The sequence below is a fragment of the Zosterops lateralis genome, assembly GCF_965231275.1.
Source record: "Zosterops lateralis genome assembly, chromosome: 9".
NCBI lineage: Eukaryota > Metazoa > Chordata > Aves > Passeriformes > Zosteropidae > Zosterops > Zosterops lateralis.
Genome location: NC_139769.1, coordinates 11,964,546 through 11,977,318, shown reverse-complemented (window position 1 = coordinate 11,977,318; position 12,773 = coordinate 11,964,546). Strand labels below are relative to the sequence as shown.

Sequence of the window (12,773 nt, the reverse complement as noted above, 5' to 3'; positions counted from 1 at the left end):
TGTTTTAGGAAATCCAGCTAGTTTACCGTGTGTGTAGATGAGCAGCCGAGTGGGCAGTAGGAAAGACTGTGGGGCAGGGATGGGGGAAGTGCTGCCTCCCGTGTCAGCAGCCCCTGGATTCGGTCACGTCTGTTGCTCAACTGCATCTTTGCAGCGCCATGGAAATCTTAAAAGAAGAAAAAAAAAAACACCATCAAAACACCCAATCGATTTTGCTCAGAAGCAGCTGAGCAGAACCTTCAGTTCTCCTGTGAAAGCACTAAGGCTTGTCTGCAATGCAATAATATCCTCAGCCATTGCAGCTGTTCAGCTAAGTGAGCATATTTCTAAACGGATTGCAGGGCACAGCGCTTTAGTGCACACAGGTGCTCCTGCAGTAATGAGAACACCACTCTTGCCTGGGCACACACAGAACAGGGCTGCAGGAGAGCAGTGGCACAGAATCGAGAGAAAATTTCCCTCTCTCTCTCTCTCTCTTGTGGGATTTCTGTTGTTTTGAATTTGATCACAGAAGACTTCCAAGTCAGCAAGATGAAGGGAAAAGTGAGAACTGCTTGGGAGAGTGGAAAAGCTGCCGAGGTTTTTCTGCAGACTTTGCAGAAGGAATGTCTGTATGACTAGACTTGCAATTTGGGTAATGAGGGTTTTATTAAATGTGCTTTCTTTACAAAAGTAGCGATCACTTGAATTATGATACAGTCACTACTTTTAAAAGGAACTGAAAATATTCTTCAATACTCAGCTCTGTTACAGAGAACTGTTTTACTCAAGGATTTTCCAGCAATCTGAACATGTTCATTGTTATCAAGAGAAAGTTTTTTTGTATTTCCTTAGCATTTAACAGAAAACGTGAGTCTCTCTGGGTTTTGTCTACACAAAACACTTCCAAATGCATTATAACTGTGGTGTTTCAGAAAAAAAACGAGAAGTTTAAGAATAGTCGGAGACAGACAGTAATTCTGTTGTCCCTGTAGGAGCAGAGGTAGATGATGTATTGGAGCAGGCTGCGGGCGGTGGGTAGGCAGCAGTAACGCCTGGTGATCGCACACGGTGAGCTGAGGAGCCAGGCAGCAGCACCACAGCAGGATATTTGAAATCGCAATCGATTAATTTTTAGTCATAAGCCAGAGGGCTGGAGTACCCCACGGAGCCTGTTCTGGCGGCACCGCTTGAGCTAAGTCGGGAGACGGCGCTGGAAATTGCTCAGGAGCTGCGAACCGAGCAGCCCCGCTTTTGGGGGCACGGAACTGGCAAGCGGGGGCAGGAGCGCCTCCAGCCAGCAGAGCTGTGCCCCCGAGCCGCGCTCCTCGTCCCTGCCCGGCACAGCGGCCCCGGAGCGTTCCCGCGCTGCCCGGCCGAGCCGTCCCGTCCCTCGGGGCGCCGCGCCAGACACCTGCCCGGCCACACCGCGCTCCGCCGGCAGGGGGAGCTGCAGCGAGCGGGTCCCGCCGCAGCGCGGGGGGGAGGGGAAGGAAGCGGAAGGAGCCGCCGCCGCGCTGAGGGGAGCAGGCGCTGTGCGGAGCCGCCGCCTGGTGCGGGCGGCACGGAGCGAGCGAGCGGCGTGCGGGGCTGCGCGGCCCGGCCGCGCCGAGGAGCGGGCGCCAGGTGAGGGCCCGGCCCGGCCCCGGGAGAAGGGGTTGGGGGGGGCCCGGGCGGTGCCGAGTTCGGAGCCCGCGCGGGGAGGGGGCGGGAGGAGGAGGGAGCGAGCGGGGGAAGCCCCCACGTGACCAGCGCGTGCGGGGAGGAGGCGGCGGCTCGCGCGCCCCGTTCGAATCAGCTGGCCCGCGGTGGCGCCTCCCGCGCGTGCGCGGCGGCCCCGCCTCCCCCCCGGCTTTACGTGTGCGCGCGCCCGGCGCGGCGGGTCCGGGACACGTGCGCGGCGCCGCGGCCGCCATGTTGCGTCTGAGCCGCGCGCGGGCACTGTGCGCGCGCGCGGGCCGGGCGGCGGGAGGCGGGGGCGGGGGGCGGGCGGGGAAGGACGGCGGGAAGTCTCGCGAGGTCGCGCGGCCCCCGCGGGAGCGGGCCGGGTGCGGGATGGCGGCGGCGCTGGGCGCGCTGGGTAATGGAACCGGGCCGGGGGCGGGACCGGGACCCGCCGCCCCTCCCGCCGGGGAACGGGCGCTCGGGAGCGGGCGGGGCGCGCGCCCCGGGGAGCGCCACTGGCTCCGCGTCGCCGCCTCCTCCCCCCGCCCCGGCCCTGCCCCGCCTCACCTCACATCACCCCGTGCCTGCCCCGCGGCCGCCCCCCCCCACCCCCATCCCTCCCCCGCCTCGGGCTCTCCCCGTCCCGCCGCTTCCCCCGCGGAGCCCCGCCCGCGCCCCCGGGCCCGCCAGGCGCCGATGCCCCGCGGAGCCCCTCGGGCTGTCCCCGCCGTGCCGCCCCCGCCCGGGTGTCCCCGGGTTCCCGGCGCTGCCCTGGCCGTGGCGCTCCTGGCTGCCGGCCCATGTTCACACGCGGAGCTCCCGGGCCCCTCCTCGGCCGCGGGTCCCGCCGGCTCGGCCTGCCCTGCCCTGCACCCCTGGCCCGGCCGAGTCTGTGTGTTGTGTGCCCCACGGGGACGGGGCGCTGATGGTTCAGGGTGCTGGGGCTCCAAAAGAGCTGTTTAACATCCCGACTCTGCTCTCCACGGAGGCTATGATAGATCCTCCCGTCGCATCGCAAACTTGTAACATACAGTTGTGTTTTCTCTTGTATTTAGAAAAATTATTCCAGTCGTATCAAAGTGTCCCAGCTGAGCAATATTCCCTTTGTCTCCTAATCCTGATCTCTTTTAAGGGAGAGCATATGGTTCTTCTTCCTTATGGTGTTTTGTATTCTGTCCTTGTTATTATCAAGTAGCGTTGGCAGTTTTTGTAGTCTTGGAGTATTTTACTAATCTGCTTCTAGGCTAACACACAACAGAGACTAAATTTTTATAAAGGAGTATGTTCTTGCGGCTTTGATGTTCTGAATTTTATTTTGTAGATATGTTTCCAGTTATTATTTAAAAAACTGTAGTAATTCTTCCGTGGTTGAACATACATTTGCATGTTTTCCATTGATATTGTCATTATGCTATACTCATCACTACGTAGTGATTGTTTACTGAGGCTTTTAAGTGAAGCTCTACGTGTACCCTGTATTTTACATTAAATACTGACTTGTGCAGCCTTTTAAGAGCAGGCTTTTCGGGTGTATTTCTAACCTGTGGTTAGATACTAGCTTCCCATCCCAGCTGCGCCAAGGACTGGTCACCTACTAGGGACTGGTAGGTTTGGGATTAGGAAAATGTGATTCTTTACATAAGCAAGTGTAGCTTTTCAGAAAAGAAGATGACAAGGTACTGTTGTGTTTTGTTTTCAAGCATCCTTTAATCTTGCTCTACTGTCTTTTTGATTAATAGTTGTAATATTTGCTTAATCAGAAGTGGAAAAAAAGTGTGAGGGAAAAAAAATCCCATGGTGTGTGTTAAACAGCAGGGGAGGAAAATTAATTTCTATGGAGTATGGGAAAATGGCCAAAAAAGTAACTATGAGGTGAAAATTGTCACTCAACTGAAGAAACTTCCCATTACCTTAGAAGGGCTTTTAGCAGTTGAGTCAGTTTGACATGTGACTTCTAGGAAGTCATTAAGAACTTAACTTTGATTTCAGGCTTTTTCTAGCACTGTCATGCTCATTCCATAAAAAAAATTCTCTGCCTTGAATTTACAGGCTTGAATTCAAGGGCTTTTTGTGAAGGAGTTTCATGCAGTGCAACCGTGTGTGTCAGTGAGGAGCAGCAGTGAATGACATTACATTGAAATACTGCTGATAATTTATATTGTTCAGTCTACCATAGGTAGTTGTTGCAATTCTCAGTTGTACCACTGTCAAGTGAAATGATTTTTCCTTTGCCTTGCACACTCCAAGTGTAAGATCACTAAGTGAGAGGCTATTTTAAATAGCTTATTGAGGTATTTAGTGATGGAGCTCAATCATATATCTTGTCTCATCATTTTTAACATTTCTGGGAAAAGAGAAATAGCAAATAGGATTCTTTGGCTCGGTGTTATTGTGGATTTAATGTGCAAAAATAACTAGATCTTTATTTCACAGAATTTGGGAATGTGTCCTAATAAGGGCTTTTGTTCTACAGCTGAACAGCATGTGACTGCTCTGATGTTTATCAGTGTTTCTAACATACTTGTGTAGTGAGATTACATAGTGAGATATGCTGTCCATAGTCTCATGCAGAATTGAGACTTTACACTCCCAGTGTTTCCAGGAGACTTAAAGTTCTTGTGAGGTTTTTTGGGTTGGTTGGGGGTTTTGGTCCATTTGTCTGTATCTGGTTCTTCCAGATCATTTTAGGTACTTAAGTTGACTTCTGGTCAATAATACTTGTGTAGTTGATACAAAGTGGAAGGACTTGTACTCTGCTTTTTTACCATCAGAGGAATAAGAAATGTGTTTCTTAACATTCCTAAAAGTACTGGGGAAGCTGGAACTGAAGTCTTTGCAGTCTGCCCTGCTTCCAGTTGTGCTTTTTTCCTTGTATAGTTTTTTGTTGTTTCTTTTTCTTCTTTTAAATTACTTCTCACATTTCTAAACTTCTCCTTGAGATCTCTAGGGCTAATATATTGAGGTTTGCTTTGTTTTGGTTTTCCCAAAGTGTGTGGGAACTGCTGATACAGGTCTCTCTGGTCATAAGGAACCAGATTTGCAAGAGAGAATTTATTCATTAAGTATTTGGCACTTGCATCCATGTATATAAATTGTACTTACTGTTCTAGAAATGCAGTACTGTAGAACCTATTGTTCCCTTTCTCTCAGATTGGTTTTAAACTACTTGGATTATTCCAGAGAGATATTTGTAGACCTTGTCCTTAAAAACCTTGAAGAAGAAAAATTCTGCCACTTCTGTAGGCGGGAGTGAAGTTGCAGAAATTGAGAAACTTTCTCACTTCTGTAGTAAGGTGTTTTTTGGAGATTTTTTGTTGGTTTTTTTTTAGTTTCCAAATTAAGTGTTCTTTGCTGGAAGTCAAGCTGCTGCTGATAAGAATTTGGTCCTGGTATACTTTTAACACTTAAGGGTATATTGTTCGTTTTAAGAACACTGTAAATATGGTTTGTGGTTGAAAAACTGCTGTGGTTGTAGAGGAACCATCATGGTAGGTCCAGTTTTCGGGGAACCTTCCTTCTGTTTGAGTAACTCTAAAAGACACTTCAGAAGTGTAGAGCTGAACATTGAATGGTGTGTTCTTATTGGACACTTGTATTTCAAACAAAAAGACCTTTAAAAAGATTCCCTTTTGGAGTGCAGCTTTGTAATCAAAATACTTGGAGTTTTTAGTGTAGCAAGTTGATAATTTATATGGTTTGTTGAAAATTTGAGTATTTGCTAACAGTTTCCATTTAATTGCTTTCCCTTATACAGGCAATTGGTTGTATCTTCCTTCCAAAAGCTTAGTAGCTTAACTTAACTGTTCTTTAAAGTTACTTCTTCAGTGTTTTGATGCTTATAATGAATTCAGTTAAACATAGAAATACATAAAGCTCAGTGAGTGCACTGCTGTGCCCTTTGGAAGCCTAGTGGGATCACTTCCTCTGATGGCAGAGTTCCTCCTTGTGTCGCTCGTTTCAGCAGCTCCATCACCCACCTCATGGTTCAAGTTTTGCCTGATACTGAATTTTGGTGTTTTTGCTTTGCAGACAGCTGACTGCTTTGTCTCTTGTTGCTTCTGAACAGAGCTGATTCTCCTTGTAGCAGTGTTTGAGGTTGCTGTTAGCTTCTCTCCAGTTTTTCTGGTCTTCTGAACCTCGTCACAGGACATAGGACATACAAAAATGACAGGGATATGAATGTTGGCAAGAGACAACTTGATTGTCCAAGATTTTAAAGATGTTTTTAGTAGTTTGTATTTAAATACAAATATTTGTTTTGATTGGGGGTGCACACATGCTGACAAAGTATCAGTAAGAAGTGTAAAAGCTCATCTTTATATGTTAGTAGCAGAGAAGTGGGATTTTAATAATCTCCTGTTATGAGAAGTAGCTGATTTTTTTTTTTTTTTTTTTTTTTTTTTTTGCCTAAAAAGGATGATTCTAACTTCGTTTAAAACACTTCAGTTAGAAAATTTGAAAGTTGAGAGGAAAGGAGTGTTCCTGAGAGTTTACCTGTTGGTACATAAATTATAACATCCTGCTTTTTGCCGATGTTTTAGTTTTATTAGCATATACATATATACATATATACATATATACATATATACATATATACATATATACATATATACATATATACATATATACATGAGAGGTGTATTTTTCAGAGCTACTGGTGCAGGGGTTTTTGTGTGAATTGAAGTGTCTCTGAAGCATCTCTAGTTTAGGAAGGAAAAACAGGGAGATTGCCCAAATTGTAAATTGGAGGAGCTATGCAACTGGGTTACTGTGCCACAAAGAAATGAATTAAAGAGGGAGGAGAGTGACGGAGCCTCCCGTGTATGTTTGTGTTTGAAACACATTCTGCCTGTGCACTAGTGTTGAAGTTAGGAATGTTATCTCCACAGCCAAGGAATCTGGAAACACCAAAGACAGATACTGTCAGAAAAGTTTTGCCATGCTGCTTAATTACTTATTAAATAAATGCTTTAAGAACATTTCAGGTTGAAGGCATGGGTGTGTCTTGTGCAGTTGTATTTTCTGAATTTATTCCTGTTTATTTTTCCATTCTGTGGCCTGGGTGATAGAACAAAGCAGATTTCCTAATTGCCTGACAGGACAAATCTGGGAGGGAATACAAACATTAGTGTGAAATAGTCTTGGAAAACTGGATGAATGGCCTGGACTGTGTGGGATGTAGTTCAGTACAGAGAAACACCAAACAGTACCTTTGGCTAGAAAGAATAAATTTAAATATGAGAAACACTTGGCTGGGCAGCAGTTCTGTAAATAAGCGGCTGTATCACAAAATGAACACAGTGGAGTGGTGACAATTGTGTGAAAACCAGGAGTCTCCCTGGGATTGATGAACAGGATCCTTGTTGCCTGTGAGAGGGAAGTTGCTCTGCAGTGCTCAGTGTAAGGCCTGGGATAATGCCGTGTCTCTGTTCTGGGTATTCTGCATCAAACAGATTTGCACCAGCTGAAAGTATTCAGAGGAGAGTTGCAATAATGACCTTTAAGGAAGGACTGAAAGAATTGTACTTGTTTAGTCTTTAGCAGAGATGGGGAGACATAATAATAGGCTTCAAATATGATAAAGTTTGTAACAGAGAATAATGTAAGAAACTGTTCTCTCTAGGTGGGATACGAAATAATGGTCCTAAAGAGCACAAAAAGAGATTTTGATGTCAGGAAAAACTTTCCAGCTCCAGGAAAGATTACCCATCCAGGATAGATAATCACAGGGTTGTATATCTGAGAGAAGTAATGGGATATCTATTGCTGAAAGTACTGTAGAAAAGGTTAAATAACCTCCTTTTAGAGGTGATTGAGGTGTAGTTTTCTGTCCCTGGCATAGGAAGTAAGATGACTTTTTAGCATCAGATCTCTCCTCATTTTTTGATTTTTGTAATATTGCTGGTCATGGTTTAAAAAAGTAAAACAACATGGTGGAGAAAAAAAATTAGTGATGTAACAGTTGCAAGATTTAGTAAAAAAACCTCTGCCAAATATATTCATTAAAGGGTTTTTATAAATTTTTTTTAAAGCTATCTGTAATGTAATATAGAAGATAACTTTAATAGAGCCTTCATTGTAGATTTAATATCTTTGACTTGCCTTTAGGTGGTTTTAGTGATCCAAAAGAAAGAAACTGAGCTAGAGTCAGTCTTTCAGAAGACTTCATTCAAGAGAAGCAAAGCTCAGAAGATAAATTCTAATGAGCTGGAGAATGAGGTGCATTGGAGGCTCTGAAATAGAGCACACTGTGCAACTTCACCTCTCTGTAAAATTGAGATTACAGTTAATATCTGATACATGTATGTTAAGGGTTAGTCACCCCCGATAAAGTCATAAGGTTCCTGAAGGGTTTTTTATATAAATATATTGTTATTTTAAATCGGTTTGTGTTCCATCTATTAGGAATAGATTTCAGTCTTTTATGCCCATTACTATATAATAGCAGTATAAATAAGCTTGAACAGAAATGTATCCTGTCTATTACATATGGCAGTTTTATACAAAATTTCTCCTTTGGGGCTCTTTTGGAGGATTTAAAAATATTTGATTAAACTGGAAAAGCTAACCTTGACATAAATGATTTAAAGCTTTTAGAGTTAAAAGTACTGAAAATATTGATAGAACTTTTGAAACTAAATTCAGTTTAACACCTTATTCTGCATTTTTTCTATTCAAAATCAACTGCCTACATGCCACGTGACCTTGTTCAAGCATTTCTGATTTTTGAAATTTGCCAAAGCTGCCTCGGGGTTAAGGGCAAGTGAAGGGTAGGCTTTGTGTCACAAATGTCTGTGCTCTGGAAAGGGTTAAAGTGAAACGAGTGTCACTTTCCCAACAATTTAAAAAGAGTGTAGAGGATTAACATAAAATGATGCTTTCAATCTATTACAGCCTAATTGTGATTAGACTTTTAGTACATTCTTCCATCTCACCAGTTATATGGATTAAACTTAATGTGTACTTTCAGTGCACAGGCTATCAGCATTATCTTTGTTATAACTGATGGGAAATTGTGACTGAACCATCGAGAAACAAAGTGTTGGTAACTAACAGGGCACTGGGTTTAGATCCTGGTGTTGTGTTTGCTTATATACACCTGGAAGTTAATAAAAGAAGAATGTAAACACTGTTCATCATGTTAGACTGATGTCAGAAAAGGAATTTGTTCCCTTTCTTAAGTATTTTAATTCTTCCAGGGATTTTCCTTCTCTGTATCACTGCAGTACAGAGGCTTTTTTGTAGCCTGTTATAAAGGGATTGTGGTATCTCGTGTAGTCAGGGCACAAGGGCTTAAGTCTTAGGCAGAGGCAGATGCACCTGTTCCCTGAGCCCCACCTGAAGAGCAGGAACTGAGGTGCCATTGTCAGACAGGACTGCCTGGAAAAGGCTGCTTTATCCTGGAGTTTGGAGCAGCACATCCTGCAGAGTTGACTGGAGCGGTGTAGAGGTGGTGACTGAGTAAAGATTTGGGGTAGGAAGCTGTTAACATTTCAACAGGTGCTGTGGTTTGTTTGCTTCGGGTTATTTTCCTATTTCCAATGTAAAAAAAATTTGGCAACTTCAAAAATTGTACCTTATTAATAATTTTAAAATTAGGATATGTTAGTACATCTTTTATACCCATTACCTTCTTTTCATTTACTTGTGCTTTCTATGTCCATGTCTCTAAAAGTCAGAGTATAACTAGCAGCAAGTTTTACTGGTTAAGGATACATGTTTATATTGCTTTTGTTAGTAACTAATCTGTCCAATTACTGCTTGGAAAGATTTGACAATATTTCTGTGTCTTGCTATGCTGCCAGCACTGTTCTTTGGGGATTTCCTTAAAAGTTAGGCTTTAGGAAAAAGAAAACTAACTAGATGTTCTCAGGTCTTCTCACTAGTCAACATTCCTGGTTTTGTTTGGTTCAGGTCTGTGTATTTATTTAGCCCTGGGAAAATAGGCAAAATGAGAAGCCAGTATAGCTTAAGGGCTTTTTTTATTATTTTTAACTAGTGTTTTATTTTCAGCAAAATCGTGATGTTTATCATCAGTTTTCTGCAAATTGTGCTATATTCAGTGCATTCTAAAAAAGGCAGAAAGACAGAAACAAATCTTTATTCACAGTATTATTGTAGAGGCTGCTGTAGTGCAATTACTTTTCATATGTGCGTGGATAGTTTTAAATCCATCTGTGGGGAAGTGGTTTCTCACAGAATAAAATGTAGTTACGTAATTTCTCTTAAGTGAGGTCAGGTGAGAATTTTTCTGGATCATGGGAATTCAGTGATCCTTTGTTAAGAGGATTCCTAAAATACTTCAGATGAAACAGGTTCTTCACATATCTGTTATCTGACAGCCAGTGCTGAATAGGACAATGAGAAACATTCACTCCTGGTATGATGTCCTAGTGCATATAAAATTTCCTGCACCTCTCCCATCCCAAAGTGAAGTCTGTCTTTTTCAGATTTCTTGACGTGTATTTTGGGGGTCTGAATTGATGAACCAAAGTGAATTTTGCAAATCCTTGAGAATCCTCTGTTCTTATAAATGTATTGCCTTTTTGGAGTGCAGTTTGCTGTCAGGACCATTCAGGTTACACAAGTATACAGGAACAGATTTATTGCTGTTAGGATCTTGATAGACAGTCTTTGTTGTTGTTCTGACTGCACCTCAAAAAAAACCCTAAAAACCCAACAAAAACCCAGTGAAACAAAAACCCACCCAAACAACCCTACCCACACCAACAGTACAGGTAACAGATTTCTTCTTAATACAGGTGAATTTTAGTTACATCTCTCATGGTCTGAAAATATCTCTGGTTAATTCCAGCCCAGAAGCAGTTTTATTGGAAATTCACCTGTTACATGAAGAGTTTTCTCCTTTGATCAGAATTCTGAATATATAGAGAGAATGTTTTGCCTCTCTTTTGGGTTCTGGAAGTAAAGGCAAGCCAGTTACTGTCATTTTATCCCTTGTGACTCATGTCTCATTGATTTTCCACTTGAGAGGCAACACTGATGATCAGACCTTTGTGTCCTGCTTTTAGGGTGTATCTCATAATTGAATTAGTTGCAGTTAGATCAGTTACCCTTTTAAAACACTTCTTAGATTGTTTTCTGTCTGTATTTACTTGGCCAGAGAAATTCCCTCAAAGAAACTGTTCCAAAAGGTCAGGAGACTCTCTGTGAGAAACAGGAAAGCTCTGGAGAAGCTTACTGTGTAATATTCTTGGTACCATTTTCAGTTTTGATTCATGTGTCACTACAGCTTTGTTATATGACTTGTACCAAATAATCATGTGGACGTTTCTTCTCATGCTGTCTCCTCTGTCAGCTGGCCTGATTTGCAGACGTGGCATGAGTTCCAATTTAAGTTCTGTTTGTTTCTCTTCCTTTAAACGTGCCCCTCCTTTATGTGGGCTGTAGTGTGGCTTCCCTGGTTAGTTCACTCCTGCAACTGCCCTGAAACAAAAGTTTGCTTTTCTAATACTCAGAAATTAGCTTCTGTTGAAGTGTGGACAACTGTTGCTTTTTTGACCTTCACAGACCATATTTCCATGGTGAGATGTCAAGAAGAGCCCAGGGGTTTGGATCAGTAATGAAAAAGCATACAGAAAGTTTGCAGGGTTTTTTTTTCTCCTCAGATGCCTGTTTTTGTGCCTCAGATTCTGTTAGTGAAGATTTTCATCAGATGGATTTCAATAGAATTTTAACAGATTTATATTAAAGTGAACAGTTAACCAGAATGAAAACAGAGTAAAATGTGACGCTCTGACCTCTGCTGTGTGGGAACAGACACGAAGAATGTTTCCCCAGCATTCACAATTCCAGAATAATACAGGTTATAGCTGGACAATACAGATAGATGGAAACAATAACCTGCTGGAATTAGTTCCTGTGCATCAGTTAGAAAATATTTTTATCCTCAGCATGGAAGTTTAGAGTTCCAAGATAAGAGGAGTACCTGTGCTGCTTAGGCTTACATAGCATAAGGGAGAGCCTGGGAGAAGGGCTTCACATTACAGCAAACCTGATCCAAGGACTGTCTGTCACCAAAATGCAAAGTCGTGGGCCCTGTTTTCCACTGACTGCTGTGCTCATTTCACCATTACAGTGAGCCTGTCTGGGAAGCTAAACTCGTAGAAAAATGACTCTTTTGTAAGGACTTGTGTTTTCCAAATCAGCTCACTGGGAGATCGGGTTGAATACAAAAGCAAATGCATGGGAAAAATAGGAATGATGTGCCTGAGAGTTACAGGGGAGTGAGGTTGCTCCTTTTTGTAGATTAAATCACTTAAAAGTAAATGAAACCTCACCTGGGAAGTCTTGTTGCAAAATTAAAGAGAGAATGATTGAAGGCTCACCACCAGCCTGTGAATCCACCCTGTTGATAAAGGAGTGGGAATGTAGATGGGTGTGGTTTTGATTGATATGGTGGGAAGGTGGAGGGAAAGTGGTGTCTGGGACAAAACAGTGAAGAAGAAAATACTCTTTTGGGAAGTATCTAAATGGATGTCATTGAGCAGGGGCACAGAAAGCACCCTTGCAGTAGTTCAGATGCAAAATTACAAGATCCTTATGAGAGTTTCCCACTTGGAGAGACAGTGAAAACCTTTGGATGTCAAGCCAGATGCTGAAAGAGGGTTCAGTCTCTAAAAAAAGCTGTTTGCTGTCTTTGTAACCTTCATTGTCAGTGAATGGGTAACCTTTGACATAGGCCCCTGGAGTCACCAATGTATTTTTAATTATGATTCTGTTACCTGACGCATGGATTTACATTTTTATTTCCATAGTGGCTGTTTAAATACACATACATTGCAAAGTTGCTCCTTTCTTATCACTTAGAGCCAATTAAAATGTTTTAATGTTTTCCTCAATTGAGCAAGGATGATCCAAACTGTGTGCGTGTTGAACTCAGAAAGGAAACAGCACCCACCTTAGCTGGCATGTGATTTAAGAGGGGCATTTTAAGCCAAAATAGGTAGATGGTCATTTCGATTTTGATAAATACCAATAGTGATATTTCAGTACAATTATTACAGTGATTGCAGGAAAAAAAACCCTCCTCTAGTCTAGGGGTGGTGCAAATCTGAGGACTCTTTATTTCACCACTGTCTTGAGTCAGAAGACTCTCACAAAACTGA

The 12,773-nt window shown here is 43.0% G+C and overlaps 1 protein-coding gene across 4 annotated transcripts in view; it reads left to right on the top strand.

Moving 5' to 3' along the window:
- Window positions 1–1,561: 1,561 nt before the first annotated feature.
- The window catches only part of ZZZ3 (zinc finger ZZ-type containing 3), a 57,998-nt gene continuing 46,786 nt past the window's right edge, over window positions 1,562–12,773 (top strand). For 3 of the 4 annotated variants that reach the window (XM_083867724.1, XM_083867722.1, XM_083867725.1), the window contains exon 1: window positions 2,012–2,059. The gene's annotated coding sequence lies outside the window, so the exon portion shown is untranslated. Of the gene's footprint in view, window positions 1,606–2,011; window positions 2,060–12,773 lie in introns of those variants that run through there. The other variant, XM_083867723.1, reaches the window with a different exon arrangement.